General features: G+C 40.0%; 1 non-coding gene and 1 pseudogene across 1 annotated transcript; both read right to left on the bottom strand.

The window, feature by feature from the left end:
* Positions 1–357: 357 nt before the first annotated feature.
* On the bottom strand, positions 358–1,659 carry LOC129061481 (cyclin-Y-like protein 1; annotated as a pseudogene).
* Positions 819–1,012, bottom strand: LOC129061605 (U2 spliceosomal RNA). The gene has a single exon (XR_008528207.1). It is a non-coding gene; the product is annotated as a U2 spliceosomal RNA (small nuclear RNA).
* Positions 1,660–19,717: the final 18,058 nt, after the last annotated feature.

The following is a 19,717-nucleotide window of genomic DNA, read 5'->3' as shown; positions in this document are numbered from 1 at the left end:
GTCGCGGGAAGGACACGCCCCTCCTGGCTCGCCCCGCGGACTTACACCTGAGGTCTGTTCCTGTACGGAGTCGGCGAACATCCTCCCGTCTTGAAGGCTCTATGAGGATCCGCAGTAGTTATTTAGGCCTGAGGGTCTCTCTGCTTCCACCTTGTAAGTAGCAAGTAGGATTTCACCTGGACTGTCTCTCTAATGCTTTCTTTCCTTCATCAGAAACGGGCAGTTTGCCGTGGAGCATGTCCCCTGGCCCAGGACGAACCTCCACGGCTGCATGGAGGCTCAATCTGACCTGTCGGCTTTCTGAATGCGCTTTCTTCCACGGCCAAGACTAATGGTCAGTTTTGAGGTGACAATCACCTAGAAATTATGCTTATTCTTGGAGTGATTGATCCCTGGGATTATCTCGTGCAGGCAGGTCTTCTCCACCGGGCTTTGTTTATAGGCAAAATTTATGTGCTCAATGGTAGTTATGTTCCTGAGGAGTGGGCAATAGTCCACCTCGCATCCAGCCCGATTGTCCCAAAACTTGTAGGCAAGACTAATGGCTCCCCAAACAATTCTTTTCTAATGAGTGGGACAAATGTCGATCCCGGCATAAGTCAAAAGCCTAAGTAACCAAAGTTACTATTGCACAGTTAGCCGTTAGCTGGATAGCTCTGAAAATCGCATGAAAAAAAACACTGTGTATAAATTTGGGTTTAGGACCTTGCTTAAAATATTCCTCTGGAAACATTTCTCATGTCAGTGGATGTAATCTTTCATCAAAAATACTGTTTCCAGCCCTTTTTCTTTTTTTCTTTTTTCTCTTTTTGTCCACGCGGGGGCGCACTGTTCCGGAGCTACTGCAAGACCGGGTCGATGTACCTACAGCGTGGTCGGAGCAAGCTCCTATTCCATCTCCCTCCTCAAAAATCCATTTAATATGTTGTCCTCGGGTAGAGGGTGTATCAGATATTAAAGTGAGAAGAGCAGATACCTATGTTTGATCTTGGACAAAAGGCTGAGACGTGATCCAGCTCTGTCCCTCATGAGGAAATATATTTCTAAGGTCACATATTAGACTGTGATTCTAAGAATAGGCCGGCTGACTGTGCTAGGAATACAGGTGAGCAAGAGCTACACTTTTTAGTAAGGCATGCTGGGAATACGTGGTTAAGTAGTTGGTCCTCTTTTCTTGCTCATCTGTTTCAGAATTGTCCAGAAAAACTGTATTTGCCCTTGGATGGTCAGAAAGGTTTGATTCTAAAGGTTACGCTTGGGGTATCTCCCATTTGCTCATATGCTGAGCATAGTTGCCTTCGCAGGCTCCACAATCCAACCCTGCTCCAGGGCAGCTGCGGCGGGTCGAACTGTCATGGAGTCCCTGGTCCCTGCCTCATAGACCTCACAGTCATTGTCAGGCTTCCCTGGCCCAGATTGCTGGCCCAGCTTGGGGCTGGCCTTTGGCTTCAGGCAGCAGGTCTGTTTGTTCCCCTTGAGGAGCCTCCACTCCTCACTGCTGTCACCACCTTCGCTCAGCTGTGCCCTCCCTCCCAACAATGTCAAAGCCTTGTGCCACCCAGGAACCGATGTGCTGCCAAGCCCTGGAGAGGGCTCAGGGCCGGCTGCACCCCCGCTGCCGCTCTGCTGCTGCCTCCCTTGTACTGGTCTGTAGCTCATTTCTAATACGAGGTAACATTGGTTAATAACATTATATAAATTTCAGGTGTACAACCTTGTAATTTGATATCTGTATACTCTGCTGCGTGCTCACCACCAAAAATCTAGTTTCCATCCATTACCATGTATGGACCCCCTTTTCCCATTTTCCCCCTTGACCCCATGACCTAAGGCTTTTAAAATTTTTGTTTAGTTCTGAATATTGTCTGATATCCCTTAGATGTATTTTAACTCACAGTGTCATTTTCCTTTGAGCTTATCAAAATACTACTTCATTTAAATTTTACCTGAACTCTCTCCTTCCCCCAAATTCTATAGTAATCATATGCCTTCCTTTGTTTGGTGAGACGCCCCATGGTTCCTCAGGTGTGGGGTCTCCCTCATTGTAATGAGCCAGTAAACGTGACTTTGTCACACCATAGGTTTTGTCCTTTGTGGTCTGTGGCTGATTGTGTTGGAACAATAACATGCAGTTATAAAGATGTTCTACTCTCTTGACTTCTAAAATGTTAAAAAAATTCTTCTAAAATATTTTCAAAAATACTTTATTATCCATTATTGATTTTTTTACATATGGTATCATAAGGGGTCCAATTTACTTTCTTTCCTGGTAGATTTCCCTAGAACTCTAATCGAAAAGTGAGTTCCCATAAGTTGTTTTCTGTGTGCATGTTTTTATGTTTCTGGGCCTTCATTCTGTTCTAATCCATTTCTTAATCCCTGCATTAGTATAAAAAACTGTCTTTAATAACTTTATACTATTTTGTAGTATCTGAGGGGCAGGTTCCTATCCTTGTTTCTCTTCAAGAAGACTTGTCCCTTCTGTGCCTTTTATGTCTTCATATGCATTTAACAATAAGCTTGCAGAGTTCCACAAAAAAATCATAGTGGTATCATGTCTGGAATTAATTGAACCAGTATTGGTAGAACCAATAGCTTTATGTTATTAAATCTTTCAGACCATGAACTCTGTATCTGCATTTATTTAGGTATTCTTTAATATATTTCAGTAAAGTTTTATATCTTTTTCTGTGAGAGTCTGGTTCATTTGTTGTCAGATATCTTTCTAGGAACTCCACATTTTTTCATAAAATTATTTTTTCTCACTGCTATACAATTGGCCCTTGAACAATGTGGGTTTTGGGAGCACTGACACCCACCCTGCAGAGGGAAATATCTGGGTCAAGTTAGCCTGATAAACTTCATATAACTCTGCACTTTCCGAAAACTTAACTCCAGTTGCACCTCAGTATCTGCAAGAGATTGGTTCTAGGACCCTGTGGACACCGAAATCCGCAGATGCTCGTTTCCTTACATAATATAGCACAGATCAATGCACACAGTTGGCCCTCCATATCCACGGACTCCCAGCTGTGGACTGAAGTTGGGGATAGAGAAGGCTTGACTGTATGTTTATTGAAAAAAATCTACTAAAATGGTCAAACTTATAGAAGCAGAGGATATAGTAGTGGTTTCCAGGGATTAAGCGGTAAAGAAAATGGGAGTTATTATTCAATGGGTAACTTAGTTATGGTAGATGTGTAATTCCTAGGGATCTGCTGTACAACATAGTGTGTATAGTTAACAATACAGAACTGTCCATTTAAAAAATTTGTTAAGAGGGTAAATCTCATGTCAAGTGCTCTTAACAGCACATCCCCCCTCCCTCCACACAAAAGAGACACGGGGAAATTCAGGGAGGTGTCAGATATGTCTTTTACTTTGATTATGGTGATAGTTTCATCAGTATTTTCATATGTCTAAACCCATCAAATTGTATACATTAAATATTTGCAGTTTTAATATATTCATTATATCTCAATAAAGCTGTTCAAAGAAAACTGCATATAAGTGGACCCACAGAGTTCAAACCCATGTTGTTCAAAAGTCAACTGTATATTAAAAAGTAACTTTTCTTTGTATACATATATTTGTAATGTTTTGGGATGCTAGAAATCAATGTCTATTAAAAATTTACTAACTATTGTTGAAACAGATTTGTAAACATAGCACTTTCTTTTTCAATGGGTAGCACCTTGAAGACAAATATGGTAAAATCTTTGCATCTTTGACCACCTAATTTATGTTCAAAGTCAACTGATGAACTCCATGAAATGGAAGTTGGTGCTAATGGACAAGTCACAGTACTTTATAGTTAAATATATCTGCTCTTTTTATATTCCGTATTCCCAAGAAGACCAAAAAACTTTATATGTTTATTTCATGTAAGTAATCATTTCTTTCACTATCACTTAAAAACTATGTTTAATTTTATAATTTTGTCTCCAAACTTAATTTACACATAAAAATGCACTATTTAATTTAATTTAATTATCTTCACTTTATTTTTGTTGTTTACACTATTACAGATGACCCCATGTGCCCCACCGTTCTGCCCGCCTCCCCCGGCCCTCACCCTCCTTTCCTCTGGCCATTGCCACACTATTGTCTGTGTCTGCGGGTTAGGCATGTATGTACAGCACACCATTTTAAATATACACTCCTATAATCATCTCCCAATTCAGATATAGAACATCTCTACCATCCCAGAAAGTGTAAACAGATTGATTTTGTTCAGCGTTAACAAAGCTGCAGTTTCTATGCTGCACTTTCTAATTTGATCATTTTCCTTGTGTTCTATAAAAATCGTTCTGGACTTTTTGTGAAACAATGAATGGTTTTCTTTCCTAAGCTTCTGACTATTTCAAACTAAACTAGGCTATAAGTTTCTGGAGAAGGACTAGAAGTATATGTATTTTGCTGGCTCTCATAGATAATTCTCTTTGTGGAGTTGAGCTTGTAGCAAACTTACTACACTCTTATTTAGTAACTGATGTGTAGACCTTTGGGTATTTTCTACAGATGATCATATCTTCAAATACAGACAGATTTTATTTGCTCCTTTTTAAATCCTTGTACCTTTCTTATGCTTTTGTTGCCTAACTGTTCCTGGCTGTGGCATGAACCCTATCAGTTAGAAGCTGTATTAGGCAATCTTTTCTTCCTGATTTAAGGAGCACTCTTTCCATATTTCACCTTTCAGTTTGGTGTCTGCAGTAACATTTTTGTAGATAACTTTATCAGGATAAGAATGTCCCCCTCTTTGCCTAGGGTATTAGGTTCTTTCTCATGAACAGATGTTGACGTTCATCAAATGTTCGTTCTGCACCTCCTTGAAATGATAATACTTGTTCACTAGTATATTTCAAAACCCCTAGAACAATGGTAGAAACCATCATAGGCACTCAATATGTATTTGTCGAATGAATGAATGAATACATATAACTCTTATTTTTAACATGTTTGTGTGATAAATTTCTTTCATTGTCTTTCCACTGTGAGATTGGACTTGCATTCCTGGATTACTGGACCATCATGTATCTATTACACATCATCGCTCCTGGTTTGCTAATATGATAGGGCTTTTGCATCTTTGAGTGAGATTGGCCTGCAATTTCCCCCTACACATGCTGTCCTTTTTTGTTGTTTCAAGAATATGTTAGTTTTGCTTTGACTGTTGTGGCTCAGTGGGTTGGGTGTCGTTCTGCAAATGGAAAATTTCACTGGTTTGATTCCAGGACATGTGCCTTGGTTGCAGCTGGGTGGGGGCGTGTGAGAGGCAACCAGTTGAAGTTCCTCTCACACATCAATGTTTCTCTCCCTCTCTTTCTTCCTCCCTTCCCTTCTCTCTAAAAATAAATAAAGTCTTAAAAAAAAGAATATGCTAACCATATAAAAATTAATTGGGGTGATTTCCCCAAACCCCATGACTTCACCTGGATTCACCAGTTGTCAATATTTTTGACAGTTTTATACCTTTCTTTGCTTGTGTATAACTTTCTTTTTATAATGGCCATTACAGATATGTGTCATCGTTAGTGTTTCTCTTACTTCCTTCAGTATTTAGCGTCCTTCTTTGGCATTTATCCCGAGAACAAAGCCATTATCAGGTACTGGAAGATCTGAGATTTTCCCCTACTTATAAGCTAACAAGTTAGCCTGCCACAGTTTCATGGATGTTGACCAAAGACACCAGATGTCTGGGTCAGAGACCAAGGACTTTATTACAGCAGAACAGGAAACATTAGCTTCAGGTTCTTGTGAGTTTCCCTTTACTCCCAAATCCCACGGGTAATGTGAAGTGACTCTGGTGGCTGCTTCACATGCAGTGGGTTTGTGTTGCAGCTGAGGAACCCCAGGCCTTTCTAAAGCGCTACAGACAAACCGACCCGGTCTTTGCCCCAGAGGGGGACATCATTACACTGAACAGCAAACAAACCTGCCCTCTGCTGTGAGGACATTTGCTATATGACCATCCTTGAAGACACAGTCCAGAACACAGTAAGACACATGGAAATGTGAACTGCCCATGGAGAACTGTGTCCCAGCAGACGTTTTTCTCCATAATCAAAATATGAAACTTAACATTCATAAAAGAATGTTGCTAGCACGCAACCTGTTTGGTTTTCTCCCATCCCACAAACAACCTTTTTTGAGGCTTAAAAATATAATTTAGCTCATGTTTTATTTAGAAAAATTTTGGTCGACTGATTCTTTTATTATTATTTTTTTGCTCCATAAGGTAAGGTTTATTGATTAAAAAAATAAGATAAAATGATGAATTCCACTTTTTGAAGAAAGGACAGTGCTGAATTCAAACAGGTTCACTCATGATGAGTGAAGAAAAATCGTATCACATTTGAGGTTGTTTTTTTTTTGTTGTTTGTTTGCCTTTTCCATTGTATTGAATATGAAGAGTGAAAGTCCAAGCTGTTACAGAAGCAGTAAGTGCAGGAATTTGCATATGTATCATTGTTAGAGACACATAATGGGCTGACTCTATGGAGCATATTTGTTTTCGTTGTATATAGTCTTTTTTGGATAATAACAGCACAAAATATCCTTATGTGACATTTTACCAAAAATAAATGAGAAACAGCCAGTAGCCAAGATGACAACCAAGAAAGTTTCCATCTTTTCCATAAGGAACCATGCGACACATCCCCCAGAGTTCCTGCAGTCAAGCGTTTCCTAGCAAATCCTCACAGGCTGGGTTCTCTTGACGACCTGGGGCCTCCGAGCCAGCTGCCGTGGGGCCTGCGCCGGCCCTCCGCTGCTATGTGTGTTTGGGAGGGAGGAAGGGTCACGACTGATGTTTTCTGTGGCCCTGACCACCACTGCTGGTTGATTTTAGAGAGAGGGAGAGAGCGAGAGGAACATCCCTGTGAGAGAGAAACATTGACTGGTTGCTCCCCATACATGCCCCAATGAGAGCTCAAACCCAAGAGAGGACTCAGAGCATGTTTATGTTGTGACTATGGGTATCCTCAAGGTGGACCCCTAGCTCCTTACCTCCTGTTTTTGCTTTCACAATATAAACACTCAAGGCCCCACATTCCCTCTCAATGCTCTCTAAGTGATTGAATAAGTTGTCATAGGTAATATTTTTATTTATTATGGCTCATTTCTAAATGTCTCTTTTTCTTTTTGACGACTTCATGAATTCATGGGTTATTCAGGAACTTGTTTTGAAGGTGCTGTGCTAAGGGTTCTTCTCTGCCTTGTTTTTCATTTCCTATCTAGTTGCTGGGTGGTTAGAGTTGGTGATCTACAGGATATGACTTCTTTAATATTTGTTGGGACTTTTTCTCTGGCTCAGTGTAGTCAACGCTGCCGGCTGCCTCTATATCCATTCTCCTTGTTCTTCTTACTGTCAAAACCTAGATTTTGCTCAATTTGTTAATGTTTACTTTTAAAAAACAAAACAAACAAAATGCTTTATCTTCATCATTCTTGGGGGAATGGTTGTGTCCCAAGCCCTGGCCCATGATCACAGGCAAAGTCGCTGGTGTGGCTCACTCGGAAAGCTCTTGAACAGGGGACAGTTCCTTCATATCTTCACTTTTTACTCTTGGTCCTTCCTCCTTCGTTCTGCCTGGAAATTGGGTACGAGGTCTCAAGCTGAAAGGAAAGCTACCTTGTGACCATTAGGCAGAAGCCACAGGCAAAGATGGTGCAGCCAGAACTCGCTCCAGAGGTGTCTTTGAGTGGTTACACCAGCCCTGCACTGCCCATTTCTGCACTCATGTTGCATGAGAAAAAGAAACGTTCTATTTAGAAACACTCGTTTCTAATAGTTTCACAGTGAGGAGTTACCAGGGTTTTTTTACACTCTAGGAAATTTTGTTTAGTATATTTTATTGACTATGCTACTACAGTTGTCCCACTTTTTTCTCCTCTTTCTCCCCCTTGGCCCTGCACCCCTCCCTCCAGCATTCCCTCCCCCCTTAGTTCATGTTCATGGGTCGTACATAAAGTTCTTTGGCTTCTCTAATTTCTATACTGTTCTTAACCTCCCCCGTCTGTTTCGTACCTACCAATTATAGTTCTTATTCCCTGTACCTTTTCGCCTATTCTCCCTGCTCCTTGCTGATCTCCCTCCATGTGATCTCCATTTCTGTGATTCTGTTCCTGTTCTAGTTGCTTGCTTAGTTTGTTTTTATTTTTTAGGTTCAGTTGTTGATAATTGTGAGTTTGTTGTCATTTTACTGTTCATAGTTTTTGATCTTCTTTTTCATAGATAAGTCCCTTTAACATTTCATATAATAAGGGCTTGGTGATGATGAACCCCTTTAACTTTAACTTGTTTGGGAAGCACTTTATCTGGCCTTCCATTCTAAATGATAGCTTTGCTGGATAGAGTCATCTTGGATATAGGTCCTTGCCTTTCATGACTTTGAATACTTCTTTCCAGCCCCTTCTTGCCTGTAAGATTTCTTTTGAGAAATCAGCTGATAGTCTTATGGGGAACTCCTTTGTAGATAACTCTCTCCTTTTCCCTTGCTACTTTTGAGATTCTCTCCGTATCTTTAATCTTGGATAATTTAACTATCATGTTAAGGGGTGTTCCTCCTTTGGTTCAACTTCTTTGGGACTCTCCAAGCTTCTTAGACTTGCATGTCTATTTCCTTCACCAGATTGGGGAAGTTTTCCATCATTATTTTTTCAAATAAGTTTTCAATTCCTTGCTCTTCTTCTCTTTCTGTCACCCCTATAATTTGAATGTTGGAATGTTTAAAGTTATCCCAGGAGTTCCTAAGCCTCTCAGTTTTTAAAATTCTTGTTTCTTCATTCTGTTCTGGTTGAATGTTTATTTCTTCCTTCTGTTCCAAATCATTGATGTGAGTCCTGGTTTCCTTCTCTTTACTGTTGGTTCTCTGTGTGTTTGTCTTTATTTCACTTTGTATAGCCTTCATTTCTTCCTTTATTTTACATCTGTATTCAATCATTTCTTTGAGCATCCTGATCACCAGTGTTTTGAACTGTGCATCTGATAGGTTGGCTGTCTCCTTGTCACTTAGTTCTTTTTCTGGAGTTTTGATCTGTTGTTTCATTTGGGCCACATTTCTTTGTCTCAGCACACCTGTTACATTGTAAGGGGCAGAACCTTAGATATTCACTAGGGTGGGGCAAGGCACTTCACTGCGTTGTCGAGCTGTTTATGGGGGAGGGGACAGAGAAGGAAAAATGCCACTTGATTGGCTCTTGCACCACTTTCAGTCTCTTCTTTCACTACCCACAAGCCAATCAGGCCCTTCTGGTGCTGATTCCCAGGTGCATGGGTATGTGTATGTTCTAGGACCCCATGGGTCCCTCCAGTGGACTCTCCTGTGAGACTGAGAGTTTGTCCCATTGTCACATCCCCCACAGATTTTTATAGCCAGAGGTCCTGAGGCTTTATTTCCCCATGCTGGAGCCCTGGGGTGCATGGTTTGTCTCACTCCCCAGTTGTTCCTTCCAGTTTATCTGCATGCAAATGTGGGACTGCCTGGTCCGCCAGTCACCGCTTTGCCCACCCAGCCTGCCAGCTGCTACCTTGCTGCTGTCCTCTCTCTGCCCAGGCTGCCTGTCTTTGTCCTTCTTACTGGTCTGGATGAATGTTTCTTCTTTAACTGCTTGGTTGTTGGACTTCCACACAGTTCCATTTTCTGGCAATTCTGGGTTTTTTTTGTATTTAAATTGGTTGTTGTCTTTCTTTTTGTTGTCAGAGATAGCAAAGCGTATTTACCTATGCTTTCATCTTGGCTGAAAGTCTCGGGAACTTTTTATTACTCCCAGCTGAGGACAGTGACTGCTAGTGTGGTGGCCACGAGAACCCACTCATTGGTATCCAGCTTGGGGTGTTAGTTGGCTGATGGTCCTAGTGGCTGCCTCTCCTGGAACCCACCCCTGTGGTTGTGCTAAGACTACTAGCTGTGACTAAGTATGGCAGGAGTAATAACGAAAGCCCAGTTCCCCTCTGGTGATGGCTCAAGAACTCCCAATGGCCTGGCCCAAATTTTGTAAGACGTGCTGAGGTCTGAGACTCCTTATGCAGCCCTCCTTGGCCTTCTCCCTCCCTTCTGCCTGGATTTAATAATAGATATCACAATATCAATGGAAGTCATTGATGACCTTGTCAAAGTTGATTCTGTGACTTATTGCCCACAAATGCATGATTTTTTATCTTAATTAAAAAAAATTATCGATTTGAGAAAGAGTGAGTCATCAATTTGTTGTTTCTTCTTATGCATTCATTGACTGATTCCTGTATGTGCCAGGGATAGAACCCATAACCTTGGTGTATGGAAAGGATCCTCTAACCAACTGAACTACCTGGCCAGGGCCACAAAAACATGATTGAAAAGGGTTCAGGAGAAACTAGGAGAAAAATTAGAGATACAAAGAGAAACATTTTTTAAAAGGTCTATTTTGTTTAATATTAGTAAGGTCATACCAGTTTTCTTTTGCTACTATGTGTTACATATTTTTTCATCCTTCTCATTTTAATCTTTTGTTTTTGTTTTGTACTTAAGTTTTATTTTTAAAATCCTCACCTGAGGATGTTTGTTTGTTTGTTTACTTTTTTATTTTTAGAGAGAGAAACATCAATGTGTGAGAGGAACATCGTTAAGTTGCCTCCCTTACGCACCCCGGCTGGGAACCTAACTGGCAGTCTTTTGGCGTATGGGGTGACACTTCAACGGAACCACCTGGCCAGGGCTGTGTACTTAAGTTTTAGATGTGTATCTTGTAAATAGGATGTAGGTGGATCCCCCAAAATTCCAATCTGAAAATGTCTTTTAATTTGTAAACCATTCTAGTTTTTTATCGTGATTCCTAATATATTGGATCAATCTTAATAGTTATGACTTCTTTAAGTATTTTTTCTCTTCAGCAAAGATACACTTACAAAAGTGTGCTTTCTCCAACCAATCTCATCCCTGTTTAACAGTCCACCAACACCAAGAGCCATTCTCATCATATTTATTGTCCCTTATGCTTCAGAGTACTTGGCAATTCTCCACCAGTGCTATTTCTAGTAGAACAACAGCACTCCACCTAGTGAATTTCACTTCATAATTTTAGTCCTTTTGCTGCTTTAGTATTATTCTCGTTTTCCTCCTTTGTCCTAGAGATTTTAACTGTGAGGAGCCCCGACATGCTTCAAAACTTCTTTTTAAATTTTTTTATTAATTTATTTTTAGAGAGGGGAAGGGAGGGAGGAAGAGAGGGAGAGAAACGTCAATGTATGGTTGCCTCTCGAGTGTTCCCTACTGGGTGTCTGGCCTGCAACCCAGGCATGTGCCCTGACTGGGACTCAAACCACGATGCTTTGGTTCACAGTCCTGTGCTCAATCCACTGAGCTACACCAGCCAGGGCCCAAAACTTCTTTTGTTCTTTCAGGGAGCTTTTGGAGAGGGTCCAACTTCACAATGTCCTGTCTCCTGTGAGAGGCAATGAATCTAGCTTCTTCCTGAGGTGGGATGGAGAGGGAACTGATCCGATGCTGGGACTGGGTAGCTGCTAGGTGAGTCTGATACTGAAAGGTGTGTGGAGCAGCCTCTTATTCTTCTGCTGCAGCCTCTTAAATCTCCTGCATACTCCCGCCCCATTTTCCTCCTGCAGCTTTATCTCCTTCGCTTCATAGTTGTCTTAAAGTTTGTTTATTTTCCCCTTCCATTCTGCGTCCTGAAGCCTCTGCTTCTCCATTGGGGCATCCAGCTCCTTCTGGGTGAACTTACGTTTGGCTTGTAGCTCTTTAAACACCTCCTGCATCGACTGTTCTGCATCTTGTTTTTCTATGGGGTCTAAGGGTCCCCAGGGCTAGGAGACAGGGAATAGTTATAATTTCCATTCTGTGTTTTTCTTTAAAATTGGAAATAAAGAAAAACTAGATGAAAATGTATACATACAGTTAAAAAACAATAAGCTTGTACCCACCAACTAAGCCAAGAGATTGAAGGTTACTCTACCTCAGAAGTCCCATGTGTGCACCTTTGATTATTCTCAGGAAACAACTATTGTGATTTTTCAATGTATCAATATTGTTATCCTTGCATAATGACGTATTATCAAGCATTGGGGGAAGGCTAACACAAGGGAGTATCTTAGTGGTGATGGGAACAGTTCTGTATTTCAATGTACTTCAATCGGAATGGTTACGTGAATGTACACATGTCATAAAATGTTATAGAACTTTATTATTCATATAGTAAACCTCATAACTATATTATTTCCTCCCTCCCCCAGAAAAGGGTGCAACTAACCATTGGTGAAATTCACATAAGGTCTGTGCCTGAGTTAACAGCATTAGAGCAATGTCAGTGTCCTGGTTTTGAGAATATACTCTGGTTACGTAAGATACCGTCATTGGGGAAAGCTGGGTGAAGAGCGCATGGGAACTCTGTATTATTGTTTTGCAATTTCTTGTAACCTTAAACTATTTCAAAATAAAAGTTACTAAATATCAAGAAAAGAACCCCTACATAATAGTGCTACGGGCGGGTAGAAGTGGGGCTCTTGTGGTACCTAAAGGAAAACAGTTTCCTGAGACCCACCTGGGGGATGTGGCTCTGTGGTATGGTTTATTGATGATGTAAAATTGAGGGGGTTCCCTCATTGTTACCGAACAAATGGACCCATGGCGGGGGGTGGGGGGTGTTGATCAGATGCTGTTACTGAAATAGCGATCCCCACCTTCCCCGGGGTCCCTCGGTTGTAGGTCCTTTGCCTGCTGCCCTTGGAATTATGGCTCTGAATGGCAGAGTTTAGTGAAAAGGAAAGGAACTCTTTATTCAAAAGTTATACAGGTTTGATTAACGGCTAAATGCTGCTCTTAAATCTCAAAATCCCTTTACAATACCCACCAACACACACGGCCCTGCCTTTCCCCCTTGGCCCCATTTAGGCCAGTCAGGGGTACCATCCTCCAGAAGAAAAAGAACAGAAGTCTGGGCCTCGGCCAGGCAGGCCTCTCGCGGGTCTCAGCACCATCCGCTGCGTCGCCGCGATCTCCAGCTCTTAATCCATAACCATGTGGCACCTTCTCATGGCCCACTAGCAAGAGTCCTTTCTCCCCTTTCTTCCCGGGTGGTCTTCACACTGTTCCCCAGAGTCCGTGTCCCTTTGTCTCTCCTATAGGACCTGTCTCCTCCTTCCTCTCCCAGTTACATTCCGCATGAAGTCTTTCAAACTTTCCTGATTAGCCTTGTTGAGATGCAAAATAACCCTCTTTGCATATGAGGAATGAAGCTATCCTGTTATTGACATACAAAATGACTCTCAATGGCTCTGCTCCAGGTCTCCCATCCCTTATGGTGGCCTGCCTTGAGGTGGGGGGAATATATTTTTCTTGGACATTCCAATTTCTGGACCCCATTACAAATACCCTTTGGGGGGGCCCTGGATGTGCCCCGTTAACATCTTGACTCCCCAATGTCCCATCTCTGTTTGTCTAAACATGGAAAAAGCCCGATCTTGTCTTTAGAAGGGCCAGGATGAAGGCCACTTCCCAGAGTTTACGCTCCATATTAAAGTATAGACCAGTCCAGCATCCAGATAGCTTAGTGTGTGTTTCCAGTTGTAGTCCATTTCATGTTCCCTCCTAAAGCAGCACGTGGAACTGCATGGCCAGGGGTCATGTGGCTGCTAAGGCAGCAAGGCCCTGGAGAGAGGAAGTGCAAACGCCCCGGGTGAGTGCAGTTTACTCGGGAGAGAGAGGGAGAAGGAGAGAGAGCGCGCTTCTTTGTTCTCCTGGGATTATATTAGTTTGGGTGTGGGATGGCCTAGGTGCCTTTTCAAAATAACCAATGAACTTCTCAGCCTTCTGCAGTCTTTGGGTGGGCCCACCTCCCAACCAATCTCTTCTTTCCCCAAGCTAGACCAACAGGCCTCTTTGGCTGAACCTCCCCCTGTGCCATTTTGACTTCCATTGCACGTGTGCCTGCCTTCACCTGCTTTCACCTGGCAATCAGGTGCCAAAGGGGGCGAAGGGAGGAGTGTTGACCTTTTGGAGAATTGCCGTAATCCCCTGGAGTGAAGCTGCAGCTTCCTGGCTAGCAAGCAGGTTTATACTTCCCAGTTTATTAAACTCAGTATTTAGTTTCCTTTGCTCCCTTTTTCTAGCTGAATATTGACAGTAACAATAGCATGTTAATATATTCCTACACACCATACTTTCATTCATGTATTTTAAAGATTTATTTATGTGTCGCATGTAGCTGTAGTTTATTTAATTGCTGCATAGGGATCTTTTGTAAAACTACATCATAACTTACTTATCCATTCTCTAGTGAATGGACCTCTGGGTCGTTTGCAGCTTTTTCTCATTATAAATAATGCTGCCATACACACGCTCACACATCTCCCATTGCACACAGGTATGTGTTACTCTAAAATGAACACTCCGAGTATAAAATCTGTATGTTCAAATTTGTTTTGTATTTTATATTTTCATATTTTATGTTTTAGAGTAGTTAAAAAAATTTTTTTTTTTGTTTTATGTGTATTTTTTTAATTACTAACGTGAACGGGCATCTTTTTATATTTATTGGTCATCTTGAGTTTCCCCCTGGGAAATATCTATATATGCTTTCACCGCTCCTTCCCCATAGTATTTAGGAATATGATATCTTTGGTACAGTTTCTTTTTTTGGTTGTAAATGTCTCCCCCTATCTATGGTGTCTTGATGGACAGATTCTTAATTTTAGTTTAGTCAAGTTTATTAGTGAATTTTTGTGTCTTGCTGAAGAAGTCCTTCCAAAGCTTCTGATTATAAGTATGCCTGGATTTGTTGTCTTGTTCATTTTTGAAGTTCATATCCACATTTAAATTCTCAATCAACTTGAAATTGTTTTTTATTTCTGACAGAGTATAAGTTTACTGATATGGTTTCAGATTCCATGTTGAAACTAATCTTTAAGAAATGACCTTCTTAAATCACTTCTTGATTTTGCTGCGGTATCAAAGAGAGTGTCCACAAGTACCTGAAGAGGTTGTAAAAATACAGCCCTTTCCAATCTGTGTATCTGTGTGAAGCTGAATTTATTCACATACTTCAATCAAAACAGCACATCACATCCTTTGGCTGTTGTGAATAATGCTGAAGTGAACACAAGGATACATTTATCTTTACAAATAAATGTTTTCAAATTTCAGGCAGAGGGGTTGCTGGATCATATAGTAGCTCTATTCTTAATTGTTTGGGGGAACTCCCATACTGTTTTCCACAGTGGCTGCAGCAGTTTACAGTCCCACCAGCAGTGTACAAGGTTTCTTTTTTACCACATCCTCTCCAATACTTGTTATTTCTTGAGTTGACTGGCAATAGTCATTCTAACAGTTGTGAAATGGAATCTCATTGTGGTTTTGATATGCAGTTGCCTTATAGACAGTGAAGTTGAACATCTTTCCATGTATCTGTTCGCCATTTGCATGTCTTCTTGGGAGAAGTAGCTGCTTGGGTCCTCTGTCTGTTTTTAAATTAGATTGCTTGTTTTTTGTTGTTGGATTGTATGAGTACTTTATAGAATATGCGGTACCTCTCAGCCATAAAAAGGATGAAATATTATGATTTGTGTCAACATTGATAGATGTTAAGTGAAGTAAGTCATATGAAAAAGGACAAGAACCATATAATTTCACTCATATGTGTGAGATAAGACAGAAATCAACAAATGAACATACAAAAACCCCAAACAAACTCATTGACACAGACAACAGTATGGTAGTTACCAGAATGGAAGGAGAGTCGGGGGAGGATGAAGAGGGTTAAAGGGGAGAAAGGGGGACAAATACACGGCGATGGAAGGACACCAGACTTCGGGCGGTGAGCATACAAGGAGATATACAAATGATGTATTGCAGAATCATATACGTGAAACCTTATGTAATAATATTAATCAATGTTACACCAATAAATTTAAAATATAAAATTCTTCTGCACAGTGGGGAAAAAATTCACAATATATTGATTCTAGAAGCAGATATATAAGAATCCAGCTGTTATCTATTAAGCAGATACTAAAGAGATGTGCAAAAATGTAAAATAATGCCACTTTCTAAATTTTTTGTTCTGAAAATATTCTTATTTTAAAAATAAAATGTTGTTTATGTTTACATGTAATGGTTTATTATTTTTTTAAGAGACAGGTAACAATAATACTTTCTTTAAATACTCAGTTTTAACATCACTATTAAAGTTTAATGCCATTTAAAAAGTTCTGAGCAGAGCATAGCAGAGCCTTAAGACATTTTGCAGAAACAAGAGAAACCTATTTCAGAAGAATGGATAGAGATAAAAGTAAGATTGTATGCCTAAGAATCAACTGAAACAATCTTAAAATAAATAAATAAAATCCATATGTGAAGGAGAAGTACATAAAAAACAAAAAAAAAATTTTTCTATTACATAATATAATCGGTTGGATATGTTAAAAATAAGAGAAGAAACAAAATTGGTAATCCTGAGCCTCGTCCGATAAGGCTGCCAGGCATCCTGAACAACACAGGTAAACTATGTTAGTGTAATGGGAGCCCGTGAAGGTCCGTGTGCAGCACCTCCACTTGCTGGGAGAAGGAAAACCTTGAGACTTGCAGGTTCATCCCAAGGCCAGGAAAGGGGGATAAAGCAGAATAAAGGGGGGACTACAGTGTCCAGAGAAAAAGCCCACGAAACAACTTTGGTTAATTGCCTGCTCCCTGTCACCTGTGCAAAATGAACACATAGAGTCTGGAGCAAGATAAGGATTGGGGCTAACAGACCCCCATAACATAGCAACGTTTGAGTTGTCACGTCTTCCCTGGGAGGGGGCCCAGGCACCACCTTTGCCCGTCAATCAATATGTAACTCCCTCACCCCGTCCCAGCAACTATATAAATCCTCAGAACAAAGGACTCGCTTCCTTTTTTGGCCACCTGGCTTCTGGTCACCCAGACTCTAGCCACTCTTGCTTTTGCTTTCCCATTAGAACTTAGCACTAATAAACTTTGCTTGCACGCTAGTAGGCTTGCTGATCTGTAATTCTTTGTAGAGTCAGCAAGAAGAACCGAGTTTCTGGGAGTTTCTCCCATAACAATTGTAGAAAACAAAGACACGCAAAAAGGGAGAAATAACCCCAAGTTCCATCAACTACATAAAACCACTGTTAATCATTTTCCAGTGCACATATTTTGTAATAAAATAAGATCATATTATATTTTGTAATGTGCTTTTTAAACTCAATCAGCTATTTATATATTTAAATATTTTTTATGACATTTTAGTAGTTGAGTTGTACTTGTTCACATTAGTAAGTGAGATTTTAACCAATGCCCAGTTGTTGGAAACTTTTCAGCCTCTTTTGTTATTGTTGCAATACTATAGTGAATGCTTTTGTAATGAAACCTACCTTAATTGTATTTTTTAATAAGATACATACAGAAAAGTGGCATTGTGGAGACAGATATTCACATTTTAGGATTTTCTTATTTGAATTGCCAAATATACTTCAAAAATAACAATTGATATTGCAATCAGAAGTATAAGAACTGGGAATAAGAAACCTTTGCATTACTGCATGTAAAAAATGTCTTGGAACAAACAAAAATGAAAATACAACATTCTAAAACTTATGAGATGCAGCAAAAGCAGTTATAAGAGGGGAGTTTGTAGTAATAAATGCCTACATTAAGAAAAGAGGAAGCTCTTTCACAACAACCTAAGTTTGCATGTCAAGGTGCTAGAGAAAAAAAAAACTAAACTGAAAGAAGGAAGGAGATAAAAAGCAGAGCAGAAATAAATGAAATAGAGAGTAGGAAAACAATAGGAAATATCAGGGAAACTAAGAGTTGGTTTTTTGAAAAAATAAACAAAATTGACAGACCTTTAGCTAGACTTACCAAGAAAGAGAGACAGGATTCAAGGAAATAAAATTCTAAGTGAAAGAGGAGACATTACTACTGACATCACAGAGATACTACTGACATCGGAAGAGATTAATTTGAACAATTATATGCCCCAAAATTGGAAAACCAAGAAGATAAGTTTAAATTCTTAGAAATATACAACCTATCAAGACTAAATCATGAAGAAATAGAAATTCTGAACAGATCAATAATAAGCAGATTAAATCAGTAATCAAAAACCTCCCAGCAAAACAAAGCTCAGGACCAGATGCCTTCACGGGTGAATTCTACCAAACATTTCACAAAGAACACCAGACATTCTCAAGCCCTCAAATACTCAAGAGAAAAGAACATTTCTAGAGTCACATTACGAGGCCAGCATTATCCTGATACTAAAGTCAAACAAACAGTACATAGTAGCAGAGGTCAAAGTGCAATTGCTCCATGAGGCAATAGTGTCTTCCAAGCCTCCTCTGCCATCTAGTGAATCCAGTCAGTAAACCAAGAGCGGTCCAATAGCATCCCTTTCTCATTTGGGCCCAAACAATCCTGCTCACTGTCCCAGGTATTTTAATTACATTACTTTGGGTGAGGTATGGTGAAGCCAGATACAGGTCAAGAGAGAAATGAGTTCCACACTTTTGTTATATTCACAGTTCCCTGGGGAAAACATGACACTCCATGTAGTACCACTTAGGGGATGTACTGGGGTTGGTCATAAGGCAGAGGACAAGAGCAGAACTGTGGGCAAGCACCACTCTCTGGTTTCCATAGGAATGCACAAGGCAGCGTAAGCACATTAAGGACTGTTAAGAGATTATGGTTTGGGGCTATCTAAAATCTCCAGATGTTTTTGGGTGAGCCAGGGTTCACTTGAGAACTAACTAGGACATTTTGTAGCTGTTAAAGTACCAATTTGCAGGAATTAAAAGTATGATTATTAAAACATACTGGCTGAAAATACACATAGAGACCAATGTAAGAGTTGAGAGGTCAGAATATACCCAAAGCCTGTGGTGAATGGATTTTTGACAAGAATGACAAGTCCATTCAATGGGGAAGATGAGCTCTTCAAAAGATGGTGCTGAAACAACTGGATTTTCCCATGCGAAAGAATGAAATTGGACCTCTCCCTCATACCATATACAAAAATAAACTCAAAATGGATCAAAAACCTAAATGTAAGAGGTAAAACTGTAAGACTCTTAGAAGAAAACATAGGGGAAAACATTCACAATATTGAATTTAACAGTGTTTTCTTGTCCGTGACATCAAAGTCACAGGCAACAAAATGTGATAAATTAAACCTGATAAAAATTACAAACTTTTGTGCATCACAGGGCAATATCAAGAGAGTAAAAAATACAACCCACAAAATGGGAGCAATATTATATATCATACAGGGTATTAATATCATATCTGTTAAGGTATTAATCAACCATATATCTGATAAAGTATTAATATCCAGAATCTCTAAGGAACTTTCAGAACTCAAAAACAAAAAAACAATAATCCAATTCAAAAAATGGACAAAGGACTTAAATACAGTAGATATTCTAAAGACAAGATATATAGATGGCTGATTAGCACATGAAAAGATGTCTATCAATAATCATTAGGGAAATGCAAATAAAAACCACAATGAGATGCCATTTCACATCTGTTAGGATGGCTATTATCCAAAAGATAGAAAATAACACATGCTGGTGAGGACGTGAAGAAATTGGAACTCTTGTATATTGCTGGCGGGAATGTGAAAAGATGTGACTACTGTGGAAGATTTTTTTTTCAAATAATCAAGCAGAGAATTAGCATAAAATTCAGCAATTACACTTCTGGGCATATATATA

This window comes from Pteronotus mesoamericanus, unplaced genomic scaffold (genome assembly GCF_021234165.1).
Source record: "Pteronotus mesoamericanus isolate MK-2021 breed Mesoamerican mustached bat unplaced genomic scaffold, CSHL_Meso_final scaffold_636, whole genome shotgun sequence".
NCBI classification, from domain to species: Eukaryota; Metazoa; Chordata; class Mammalia; order Chiroptera; family Mormoopidae; genus Pteronotus; species Pteronotus mesoamericanus.
Note: the sequence above shows the minus strand (reverse complement) of the source record. Positions and strands in the feature narration are given on the sequence as shown.